Raw genomic sequence first — 12,510 nt, 5'->3', positions numbered from 1 at the left:
GCTTATGCTGCAACTAAATCTTTTAAGTCTATAATGAACCCAAACTGCATCTTCAGCTTATTGAATTGAGCACTGTGGAAGGATCTTGCTCTGTTGAATAGATTACAAACATCTGCAAAGGCTTTTCAGACAATCTGAAACCATCCATCACTGTGTTTCTTTAAGCTCCATCTGCTGATTTACTGAGAAGCTCTTGATATCTTAACAAAGTTCTCCATCTCACATTTGTGAGTCTCACCTATCTCTTTCCTGATTTGTGCAAGAAAATCATGAGCAACTAATGTCACTCCAAACCCATGCCTCAGCCAGAGGGATATAATTTCCCATCTTCCATCAAACATATTACAATCCACTGAACACTGAAGAAACTTATCCTGGATTTATTGGCTGTAGTTGAAAAAAGTACAGTGTCAAATCTGCTACTTGTGAGAATACCCACGGGGAATTCACAGAAAGGCCAACTTTAAGTCTTCTAAGTAGTGAAAGTAGAAGTAGCAATGCAGACACAGCTTTGCCTGGATGTAGGCAAGGACATGGAATTATATAAACCATGTTAATGATACTGATTAATGAACTTCTTCTGTCAACAGTTAAAAGACTTTTCTAGAGTCCTCCCAAATCCTTTTGCAACATCTGCTATTGTCAAGCATAAAATACTGCTCCTCTCATGTGAGAAGCATAGCCAGGATCCAGAATAATGTATTAAAATGGCTTGACATCTTCCCACTGAGTTGAGCCAGAAACCGTCTTTACATTTCTATACTATTCACCTGCAGTATACCACTAAGATCAATTCTTTCTTTAGCTCTAATCAGCAGCTGGTGAAACGGACAAGTGTTGTGGTTTAAGCCCAGCTTGCAACAAAGCACCCCACAGCCGCTCACTCACTCTCCCCGCCCCAGTGGGATGAACAGGAGAAAATATAAAGAAAGGCTCGTGGGTCGAGACAAGGACAGGGAAGGATCACTCCCCACTTATGGTCACAGGCAAAACACAGGCTCAACTTGGGGAAGAAACAAAATCAATTTCATTTACTAAAAAATCAAATAAAAAACAAGGATAATGAGAAGTAAAACCAAACCCTAGAACACCTTCCACCCACCCCTCTCTTCTTCCCAGGGAACAACTTCATTCCTGTTTTTCTCCACCTCCCCCCCAGCAGCACAGGGGGATGGAGAATGGGGGTTGGGGTCAGTTCCTCACACCTTGTCTCTGCCGCTCCTTCCTCCTCAGGGGGAGGACTCCTTACTCGTCCCCTGCTCCACCATGGGGTCCCTCCCACGGGAGACAGTCCTTCATGAACTTCTCCAGCATGAGTCCTTTCCACAAGCTGCAGTCCTTCAGTCCCAGCCTGCTCTAGCACAGGCTCTCCCAGGGAGTGGCGGCCATCTTGTGGGGCATCCATCCCCCTGCTCCGGTGTGGGCTCCTCTCTCCCCGGGCTGCAGGTGGGCTTCTGCTCCCCCGCTCCCCTCCGTGGACTGGAGGGGGAAAGCTCCTCCTCTCCTCCTTCCCCTCCTTCCTCACTGACCTTGGGATCTGCAGAGGTGTTCCTCTCATATCCCACTCCCCTCTCCACTGCAGGTTCCCCTTCTTAAATCTGTTCTCCCAGAGGTGCTACCACCACCACTGATGGGCTCGGCCTTGGCCAGCGGTGGGTCTGTCTTGGAGCCGGGGAAGCTTCCAGCAGCTTCTCACAGGAACCACCCCTGCAGCCCTTCCCCTGCTACCAAAACCCCACCACACAACCCCAAAGCAACAAGTAGCAATAACTTCAGACTCACAAATAGAGAAAGGACAAACTGTTCTTATTGCTAACTCCATATGACCTTACCACCATTAACAAAATGGTCCACTGTGGTTTATTCCATCTTTTACATGATGCACATTTGCAACATGCCTCTTATTTCATTCCTCTCTCAGGAAGAAAAGGAAGTAGTGGAGTGCTTTCTTTTGGGTTTTCTAGTTTTCTCGCTCTAGCACGATGTCAGATATACCACACCATATTGAGTACTCTCACAGCTGGAAAAGAAGGGTTATGAGACCTGGGATGGGATCTGACTGTAACAGATTAGATGACCCATTCAACCATGTTCCAAACAGCTGAACTCAAAGCAAATGTCCTTCGGATTTGAAGTCTGATACCTCTACCAGCAGTGATGGGTCAGTAAAGTGCCCTGGAGACACTCATTCCTGACCCCTGATCTTGACTGAGGTCTTCCTGGGGTTGTTCCTATAGGTATATAGATTGCATTTTCAGTGGCTCTTGTGGAGATCATAACAAGGTGGGAATCCTTTATCTCTTACATCACCTCTCTTTTAAGGATCTTCATGTCCCACCACAGGGACAATAAACCGCCATCAGAACAAAACAGGGACTAGGCTCTTGCTTTACTTTGCTCCTTTGAGAATCTTAGCTTGGGCTCTACTTTCCTGTCATTTCGGTGGTACACATTTTTTTCATTGCGGCTATGTTGCTGCCATTTTTCTTCTCACCTGAAACAGCTGTCTTTCTAGGATCATTTATCCTACAGGAAGCTGCCTTTTTGGGAGCACAAATCCTGCTAGACTCTCTCGATAGCTAAACAAAAGCCTTTGTGATTCCACTTCTGCATTTTTTGTTGCTTTTAGATATTGCAGTTTCTTCTCTCCAACCCTTCCCCCTTCCCCCTTTTCATGGAGCTCTAACACTCACCTGCACATACACACAAGGCAGTAACATGGGCCTGAAGTTACCGAATTCACAGGGGTAATTTTTAATAGGCTACTACAGCCATAATAGAAGTTTCCCAAGTTTGCCATGGAATCTCCATTATTAAGCAGGTACATCCAGAAGCATGTTAGACATAAATTTTTAAGAATGAGTTTAAGAATGAGATGAAATGTTAGTGGGGCTGACATCCATGAAATGCCTACCAGGGTATTTTGAAGAGCTGGGGAAGAAATGGAGTTCCAAGTATATTTTGGAGATGGGAGATGAAATCATTGCTATGTGCTGCCTTTAGCAGCTGATTTGCTTCCCAGGAATTTGGGTTATCCAAAAGCTCTGCTGGTCAGGGGATAAAGCTTTGATATTTGTGCACATGAACTTTGTACACGTCAGAACATCAGGCTCCAGCGTGCTGCTACATGAGGTTCCTTTTATGTCAATTTTCAGTAATAATATACTTACTTATATTAACTAGTCAGGTTAGATAAAATTATTAAGACAAGACTCTTGTTCCAGGGAGAAACTAATATCCTTTTAATAATAAAATAATTTTAGCCAAAAATTCTTTTTTTCTTTTTTTTTTTTTTTTTCTTATTCTTAGGATATTAGTAGACATCATGAATAACTGTAATCTGAAAGGAAGTAAGAAAGGATATTGACCTGTAGTTTTAGTGGTCTTCCAGATGTTGACAGTCTCCCCCTCTCTATTCAGCACAGTTTTGCTTTATTACTCACTTTACACATGGAGTAGTAGTTTCCTCACTGAGGATTTGTCCAGTGCATGGTGCTAAGGCTAAGTTTACATCTTCTGTAATTATAAGAGGGCCATTAAATTCAGATAATGTGAGATATAAATTTAAGAGGAATTCTAGGGAAATCATAATTAGGTGCAGAGACATTACATGAGTTTAATGACTGAGATTTAATTTCAGTTTTCAGGATTATAAATTGAGAATCCTTATCTGGCTCATCTTCTTTTTTTCTTAATTAATTGGAAATTTATTTCCAAGCAATTAAGGCAGAGATTCTTTTCAATCCCTAAGTGCTTGTGAGCTATATAGTAATGTTCTCTACCTTACTTTCAAAACTCTGTCCTGCTAATTTCTTTGAGCTCTTTCTGGTAATATGATAATACATGTGTGTGTTTTTATACAAAAAAGCAATCTGTGCTTCAGTTTAGATATTCTGTAGGAAATTAAGATGCTCAGGATTTAGAACTGTAGCATTTCATAAATACTGATAGATTAGATAGTCCTCCAGAAAAACATAAAGAAGGAACAAAATTAAGATTAAGAAGTAGCATCATTCTGCAAGTGTCTGAAAAAACATCTTGCTGAGATCGTCTGTTGTGTTTTATGGTTTCTAAGTTACATGATCTCAGCAAGTAAAATTGTCCCACTTCTAAGCACTTGGGCTGTGACTCATTTCATTTGACTCTAGCCATGTGCACGTTATGTGTCTATCCTAAATCAATCATCTTCAGTCTCAAGTGAAGAGTGACTTCCTCAAGTAAGGGAAGCTGATTCCTTTTGATGCAATGCAATTAGCTTTTGCATTTCATATCTTGATGCCAGAGGAACGATTCTATGTGTCAAACCTGCACACTACTTGGGTGCTAAGGTGTGATATCCAGTAGGTTGGTACATCCATACAGGAACTCAGCTGTTGGTTTCCCTGCTTGGCACCAAGTAAGGAAATCCAACCTTCTCCTTCCCACAGCTCTGCATCTGGATGCATTTAAAAAGTGAGGGCTGGTGCATTGATTTGTTTTTTATTCTCCTGAAGTGCTGCTCTAAGCAAACACGAATGCACCATCCTGAGCAGTAACCAAGCATATAGCATAGAAGACAGTCCCTATGCCTAAAGACTTAAACCTCACAAGAAACAATTTTAGGCAGTAGATGTTGCTTTTGCCTTTATTTTTTCAGAGCAGGATCAGGTCTACAATGTGATAGGCTCCCACCGACTCTCTAGTCTCACTTCTTTATATCACAGCGATGAAGTGCCTAGTGTTCCTATTGCTCTTGCTTTCCAAGGAACACCACCAAATATGCCCTGGGATCCTGAGTCAGAAGCAACTCTTTGGCCATAAAATCCAGCCATAAAACAGTCTTGTGGTTCTGAGACAGAGAGGCTGTGACTGGGCAAAGAAAAGCATATGACGTCAGCTTGGCTCTCTTTCTCCCATCACTGTCACTCTGCCGCTGTTCAGGGCAAGACTTGCACTTTTGCAGAGTACAGAGTATGAGAAGAAATTCAAATTCAAGGTGCTAAAGCTCACATACACTGTCTTTGTTTGCCAAACCAATTTAAGAAGTTTTTGCCGCCTTCACCTTCTTTTGCTTGTTTGCAGTCCTCACTGCAGTTCAATACTGTCTCTGTCTCATTTGTACTGATAAACATTGAACTGGTCTTAAACTAGAGTGCTGGCACAGGCTAGCTTAATAACAAAACCACTCCAGAAATTCATGGAATATTTTAGGTTGTTTTTAGAAAAGATTTAATGTTCTTCTTTACTGCACAGCAACACCAACATTTTTTTTCTCGGTACAGGTGAAGAGGCAGTGTTGCTTCTTGGTAGAGACAAGCATTGGGGAATAAAAAGTTCTTAAGGTAATTTACAGCCAAATAAATGTCAATGGAATTTTACCCTAATAAATATTATTTTCAGAACTGAGCTGGTATCCCCTTGGTATTTGGGATCTATCAAAACTAGAAAAGGGGAAGGTAAGAAACATAGTGAGGTTTTAGATCAATAGCTTCAAACATGGTACAGCAAAAGAAAGTGAAAATTAAGTTCTGTTTTAAAGTAATGAATTGAATGATTTAGAGGATTAGTGGAAGGAAATACACTTCACATCTAAATGACCTGTTCTACTGTGAAAAGACAAGCTGACCTGCAGTAAATGAGTGTTTACATCTTCAAGATCTCTGGCCAACAATTCAACCAATGTGTGTGTGTGTATGTGCGGGGGAATTCTCCTGAGGCTGTTTCAAAGGAAAAAATGAACCCTCAATGAAATGTTCCTGAAAGTGACTCCTCTGGAGGCTCAGACTCAAACTGGTTTGGGTTTTCATCTTCAGATGACACATAGGTGGTTGGCTGTGACATTGACTCATGCTTTCTGTGTCTCAGGCCCCCTTTCTTCTTTGTAAGCTGTGATTCCTGGTTAAACCAGGAATGCACAAAAGTGACATTTCAGCGTCAAAATATTTTCAAGTTTTCTTCAAAAGCTCAAAATCTGCCATGGGAATATCTGGTTATTTTCTTTTAATATATTCATTACTTTTTCGTGAGTGAGAGAGTATTTTCTCAGACAGCTGAAGAGTGTCAATTGAGAAGTCAGACATAGAGCAGGTTATGGGACATGGAACTCCATGTAGAGGTGGCTGTTTCAGTGTTCACATGGTCACAAAGTGAAGAAGTTAACTTTGACTGGATTGTAAGCAGTATTTGAATAAATAAATGGATTCAGTGTCATGGTAATGAACTTTCTGGCTGGAAAGCACCACAGGAAAAATTTGGAATAAATAACTATTTGCTGCTGTCTTTTCAAGCAGGATAGTGGCAAACTGTAGGTCTAATACATCATGGCTTCCATTCTTTACTGAGTTTCCAAGGTTAAGAGAACAAATTATAAACACAATTGTTGTGTGCTATTAGCCTCCATTTCAATGTGATCATGTGAGGAACACCGTGCTTCTCATGCTTTATGTCTGTCTTCAGCTCAATTAGATGCATCTTTCTGAGGCCAAGCTCCTCTGTACAAACATGCATTCTTCCCATAACTGCCTTTTAAACATGGAGCTTTCTCAGTATTCCTAAAGAATCAGCTTTCTGAGAATCTGCTGTGTATTGATACCAGCTTCTTAGGCTTCTGTGAGGTTTTTTTTTATAGACACAGGCTTTAGTCGTTTATCATCACAGCTATTTTTAAAGCACCTTGGACTGAGACTTGACGTCTCCATTGCAAGGTAGAAATGAGACTTTTCACTTTCAGTCACTACTGGTCTCAGGTTTTTTCTGGCTGTTTTCTTGTTTTGTTTGAAAAGTACAAGTAGATTACAAGTTTAACTAGTTTTTTCCCTTCATGTGCTCCTCTTTTTGGCTTCTGTGGCTTATTCAAATGATTAGTCTTCCCTCTTTAATTAGGAACAATCTATAACAGTGGTATTAATACTAGCTAGGAGTTCCAATGATGGATCACTACATCATTTTACTTTGTCTTGAAATACGGCTAAAAATATGCTCACAGGTAGAAATATGAGCCTGGCCCAGGAAGATTTCCAATTGGTTATAAGGTAAAAAGCAGCAGAGGGATTTGCAAAGGACACAAGGCAATAATTACTGTTACAATTGCAACAGTCTGCTTAAATTCTCTTTAAATACAAGATAACTGATCTGTATTTTTTGTTATATGTAGCACCATTTTCATCTACCACTGGTGAAAGGTTGTAGACCCCATCAGGCAGATCACCAGTTGATGTAAATTAGTGTAACTCCACAGCTATTGATGAAATTTACCAGCTTACCATCTGAAGATCTGCACCTTCAGTTTTTATTAAGATTTTGTAATATTATAGATTGCCAGAGTCTGTGATTTTTATCTTTTCCAGTTATCATGTAAAATCAGTAAAAAAAAAAAAAATAATCAGGTTATTTCAGGAAATATATGAACTGTTAAGAGGGTGTAAGACGTAGTCACATACTCGCAGACTCCTACAGCAACTGCAACAGTTTCCTAGCACTTTTCACCTCTTCATTACCGTGCCCTCCAAGAGGTAACAGCTGAATATGTGCGGTTCCTATTCTTCATCAGAGCACAGTAAAATAGAACCATTCTCCCCTTTGCAGAAATGGCTTAAACCGGAACAACTGAAGTTGATTTCCATGAGTCTGTTTCAGTTTGCACTTAAATGAATTTGGAGAGTTCACGTGACCATTTCCAAGTGTTACCTGAGAGGTTGTAACAAACATCTGAGGGTCATCAACTCCAGAAACTATTACAGATGTTCCAGGGAAAAAAAAGTGGTGACTTGCATTTAGGAAAGTCAAGATGGTTATGTTTACCCAGTGAACAAAACATATAAAAAAGGACAACACCTATGTGTCATGTAAATGCAAGTGTAAAGATGTAACCAATTTTTCAATAGTGCAAGGAAGAAATGCACATGGGGAGATGCAGCTGATCAGGGTGTCCTGCTCTGAAAAAAGAACTTAATATCTTTTTGCACTGAATAAACGCCTGGTGGGTCATAGTGAAAAATTCCATGGAGAAAGCTTTGTTAGAAGAGTTTCAGTGGGATCCAGCTAATACCACCAACTTTAGAGGTTCTAATGAAAGTTAGGCAAGCACTTGAAAGCCAGACCTGAACTCTGAAGTCTTCTTAGGCAAAAAGTTCAGAGATTCGGCCAGGGAGCTGCCAATCTGTTTTCTCATGTCATCAAATTAACATCCCTTCATTGCACATGTAGTTTATCCCCTTCATGGGATCTGTTTGTTTCTTGTTTTGTTTATGACATTCACGTAGGTTTGGATTTTTTTGGTGGAGTTTTTTTGTTGTTTTTGTTTGTTTGTTTGTTTGTTTTAATAAAGACAATCTTTGTTCTTATTAAATTTTGCCAAGGCTCTTTCAGCATTACTTATAGCTTTCAGGTTTTGGACAACAGGTATTTTCCTTCAGTTGTTGATGATTATATCATGACTTCATTTTAGGTAATCACACCAAGTATAGGCAAATGACATTTTAGCTCTATTATTTGCAATTATGCAGATTCTAAGCATAGCATTTCATAACACATCAGTGTTGGAATTTCCTTTTTTGTTTGATAGACTGTTTGAATGTATCTTGAGGCTTGAGTCAGTTGCCTATTCAGACGTGTCAAGTGTTATTTGCAACGCCCACAGATAGCTGAGACATCTTCATGGGGCTGACAGCTATTACACAGAACCTGTGGGATGGCAGTGCTCGCCTGGAGCAGCATCTGGAAATTGAAGCAGAATTGCACATGAAATGGCACTGGCCGCCTATCCATCCTGGGCACCTTTATCCTGCCCTTACCAGGTGAGACTCAGTTTAAGATTAAGTTATTTATAATCTTAATGTATCTTGAGGCTCAGCATACATTAAGATTAGTTATAAGTGTCTACAAAGTGTCTTTTTGTGTCTTAAGATTCCATTGTAATAGGTCAAGATTTAAGAGTCTCAGTTCAGTTTCTTGAATGTCATCTCCAATGGCACAAGACACCTAGTGCACCCTGCTTTTCTTTGGCTGCCATTCCCAAGGGTCCATCTATTTCGTAGGTTCTTGGATGGTCTTCGGTACCTTTGAGTGTCTGAGGTGCCATCAGATACCTATCTATAGGCATCCAATTGCATGGCTCATCTGGTCAACACAGTCAATGGAGCCTAGAGAGCAATTCAGTTGATCAGCCAATCTACTCCAGGGTGAGCTAATATGATCTCCCCTTCTGCTTATATTGGGTATTGGCAGTGATCAGACACTCTCAGGTAGGTATGTAGGCATCTGAGATAGATAGCATAGGCATATGAGGCTGGCAGATACAACATAGGACCTATGAGACACCCAGACTTTTCTGGACCAGCAGTTAGAGACCAGGCAAGATACCCCACCGCATCTCAGATGGCATTAGATGCTCATGTTTAGGTGATTGAAGAGGGCCCACAGATCACTATCAATTACAGTAGAAATCCAGTGGACATTAAGAAGTAGACCTTTAAATGTAGTTGTCTTAAACTGGGTCCCAAACCCACCCCCTGTGTTTGGAAACAGGATGAATATTGGAAATATGATATAAGGTGTCTTAGCTAAAAGAGACCGTACAAGGTTCTCTGCTCTTGCCTAATGTATTCTCCCTCTCAAGCAATAACAGCCATAACTTTTCTATTCTATAAGACCATTTGTGGTGGACTGACCCCAGCCATCAGCCAAATACTGACCCTGCCTTTCCCTCACTCCCCTCTCTGAGGGAATGGAGGGGGGAAAAATTGAAGGAAAGCAAGAGGACTTGCGGATCAAGATAATGACAGTTTAAAAAGAAAAGCAAAAGCTGTGTGAGCAAGCAAAGAAAAAATAGGAATTAATTCACTACTTCCCATCAGCAGTCTGACGTCCAGCCATTTCCTGAGAAGGGCCTCAGCATGCATTGACAGCTGCTTGGAAAGACAAATGCCATATCACTGAAATTCCTGCTTCCTCCTCCTTTCCCTGAGTTTTATTGCTGAGTATGATGCCATATGGTATGGAATAACTGTTTTGTCAGTTTGGGTCAGCTCTCCTGGATACATTCTCTCCCAACCTTTTGCTCACCCACAACCTATTTGCATGGGAGAGTGGGGGAAGAGAGAAAAATCCTTGATGCTGTGCAAGAACTGTTCAGCAATAGCCACTTCTGTGTTATCCACACTGTTTTAACCACAAATGCAAAGCACAGCACCATACGGGCTGCTATGAAGGAAGGCAACTCTGTAACTTCATCCCAACCAAACCCAGTACACCATTCTTCCAAGTACGTACTAAAAGGATATGCAGATTGTCTTCTGGGTGACATCTGTACAACACTACAGTAAGTGCAATATTCCACGACCATTCTTTCCCATAACATTGTTCTGATTCTTCTTGAAGGCCCTGCCACTTCGAGGACACATTATAATAGACCACTCCATTTTGTAGAGCAGAGTTGGCCTACATCCAAATGGAAGAAAAGATGCAAGTGCTTCAGTTAGGAAGATGGGATTTTCAAGAATGAGATGACAGACCTCCATTCTAGCTTGCCCATTCAGTCTCCAGTACCCAGTATCTCACTGATCCACCATCACCAAAGCTGGTGCTGTGTTTAAATTATATTGACTAGGAATCAGTAATTTCTAATTATGATATGCATTTGATGTATGTCATTTTCAGTTTTCATAACCTGAATGGAAAATATTTATGAGGTACAGAACATCAGTATTATTTTTGTAGATCCAAAGTAGTCTCCAGGTTTAGTTTAGCCAATTGTAGTTTAGTATAACAGGATTTTTCACAAAAATTTAGATTTAAGTCCTACACCAGTACTGACAGGACCCAATTTGTTATTGGATGGTTTAAGTGCATTGTGATATGGCAAACATCCTGTCTGGATAATAAAACCACAATAAACTTTGGCATACCTAAAATAAGACTTAACTAGAGACTGTAATGAGAACAAAAACTGGAGCTTTTACAACAACTTCCCTAAAGCTTGTGGGAAAAGTATATTTCACTGGGGATTTACAAATCAGTCAACTGTGTCTGCTGCATACTGACAAACTTGCCACTTGTCAGTTAAATCAGGCAAATTATTTCTTCTTTTAAGATTAAAGGGGCAGTTTAAGTTTTCTTGTTACTGCAAATGTTAATGCAATGCAGACTACTGGGTTGAATGTTGCTGATTGACCTAGTATCATATGACACATTAGAAACTGGGTAAATTCAAATTGGATTACCCAGCACACTTTCTTGAGTTGAGCTTTTCTGGCACAAGATTCCTGTTATTATTTCACTTCTAATATGTCTCTTATGCCAGGATGCTAAAAAGAGAAAGGGCGGGGGGGGGGGGGGGGGACGGGGGGACGGGGGACAGGGGACGGGGGACGACGGGGGAAGAACAGAAAATGAGTTTATATTGGATTTGGGTAACTGACAGTGATTGCTATCAAATCACAGCTTAAATAATACGTTGTTCAGCAGCATAGACACTGTACTGAGATGTTTAAAGCATTTATGTACACTGAGTAAAATCTGCCTCTTTCTCAGTCTCTGTCTGTATAGAATACAAATTCATATGCTGAAACTGTATCATTTAAAGACAAAAACAACAGCAACAGCAATGATGAACACTTCAGTGGAGCAAAAATGGTGAAACAAAGATGGGTCACAGAGACTGACTGGATACTGTATGTCTGCCTAATTTTGAGAAGATGTTCCATCCAAGTTTAAGGTAGCAATGTGAACCCAAAGCATGTAGGTGAAGGGACCCGCTGGGTTCATACCTGTTTTCAGGGCAACCCCCTGAAAGCGAAACTTAATCTTTAAACATCCTGTGATATTGACCATTGACCCATTCAGACAGGGGAGAGCACTCTGTTAAGAAAGAGAACATCTAGCATTGCCTCTTTCCCCTACATACTCTTTTATCATTGGCAAACTGACTGTTTTTATAGCAAAGTCTTAGCACATTCTAAGCCCCAATTCAGTCTTCCAGTAATTGCCAGCTACAACATTTCACTGCTGGCACTGGCCATGACAGGCGAAGAATTTGCTAGCTGACTACACAAGATGGCCAGATGTTGGGTGAGAGATGGAGAAGTGACTTGCCAGAGTCAAACAAACACAGGGCTCCATGCAGCACCTTGCCAGATTTCCCTGCAGGATCCTGCTTGCTAAGCTCATTAAAGTTCACAGCAGAATTTGGACTCTAAATTGAATAATCTTAGTAGCACAAAAGTATATTAATTCACTGTGAAAACTCTATTAAATGTAGGAATGGTAACACCAAAGTTTATTAATTGTGGCATGAATGTATAAGAACACCACCAATTTAGTAATTCAGAAAGAAGCAAGAAAAACCCCACCTCTTTTAATTAAGACAAACAGAGCCAAGAGGAACATTATAAACTAGATCTTTTCTGTCTCATGCAGTAATCACAAATGATCAAGGAACTCTACATCGATGGGGAAGGGGCAGTCACATATCAGTGATATTTGATATAAAGGCAATATAATAACAGCACTAATAAAACTATTGCTACTACTCTG

This window comes from Accipiter gentilis, chromosome 2 (assembly GCF_929443795.1).
Source record: "Accipiter gentilis chromosome 2, bAccGen1.1, whole genome shotgun sequence".
Lineage (NCBI taxonomy): Eukaryota > Metazoa > Chordata > Aves > Accipitriformes > Accipitridae > Astur > Astur gentilis.
Note: the sequence above shows the minus strand (reverse complement) of the source record.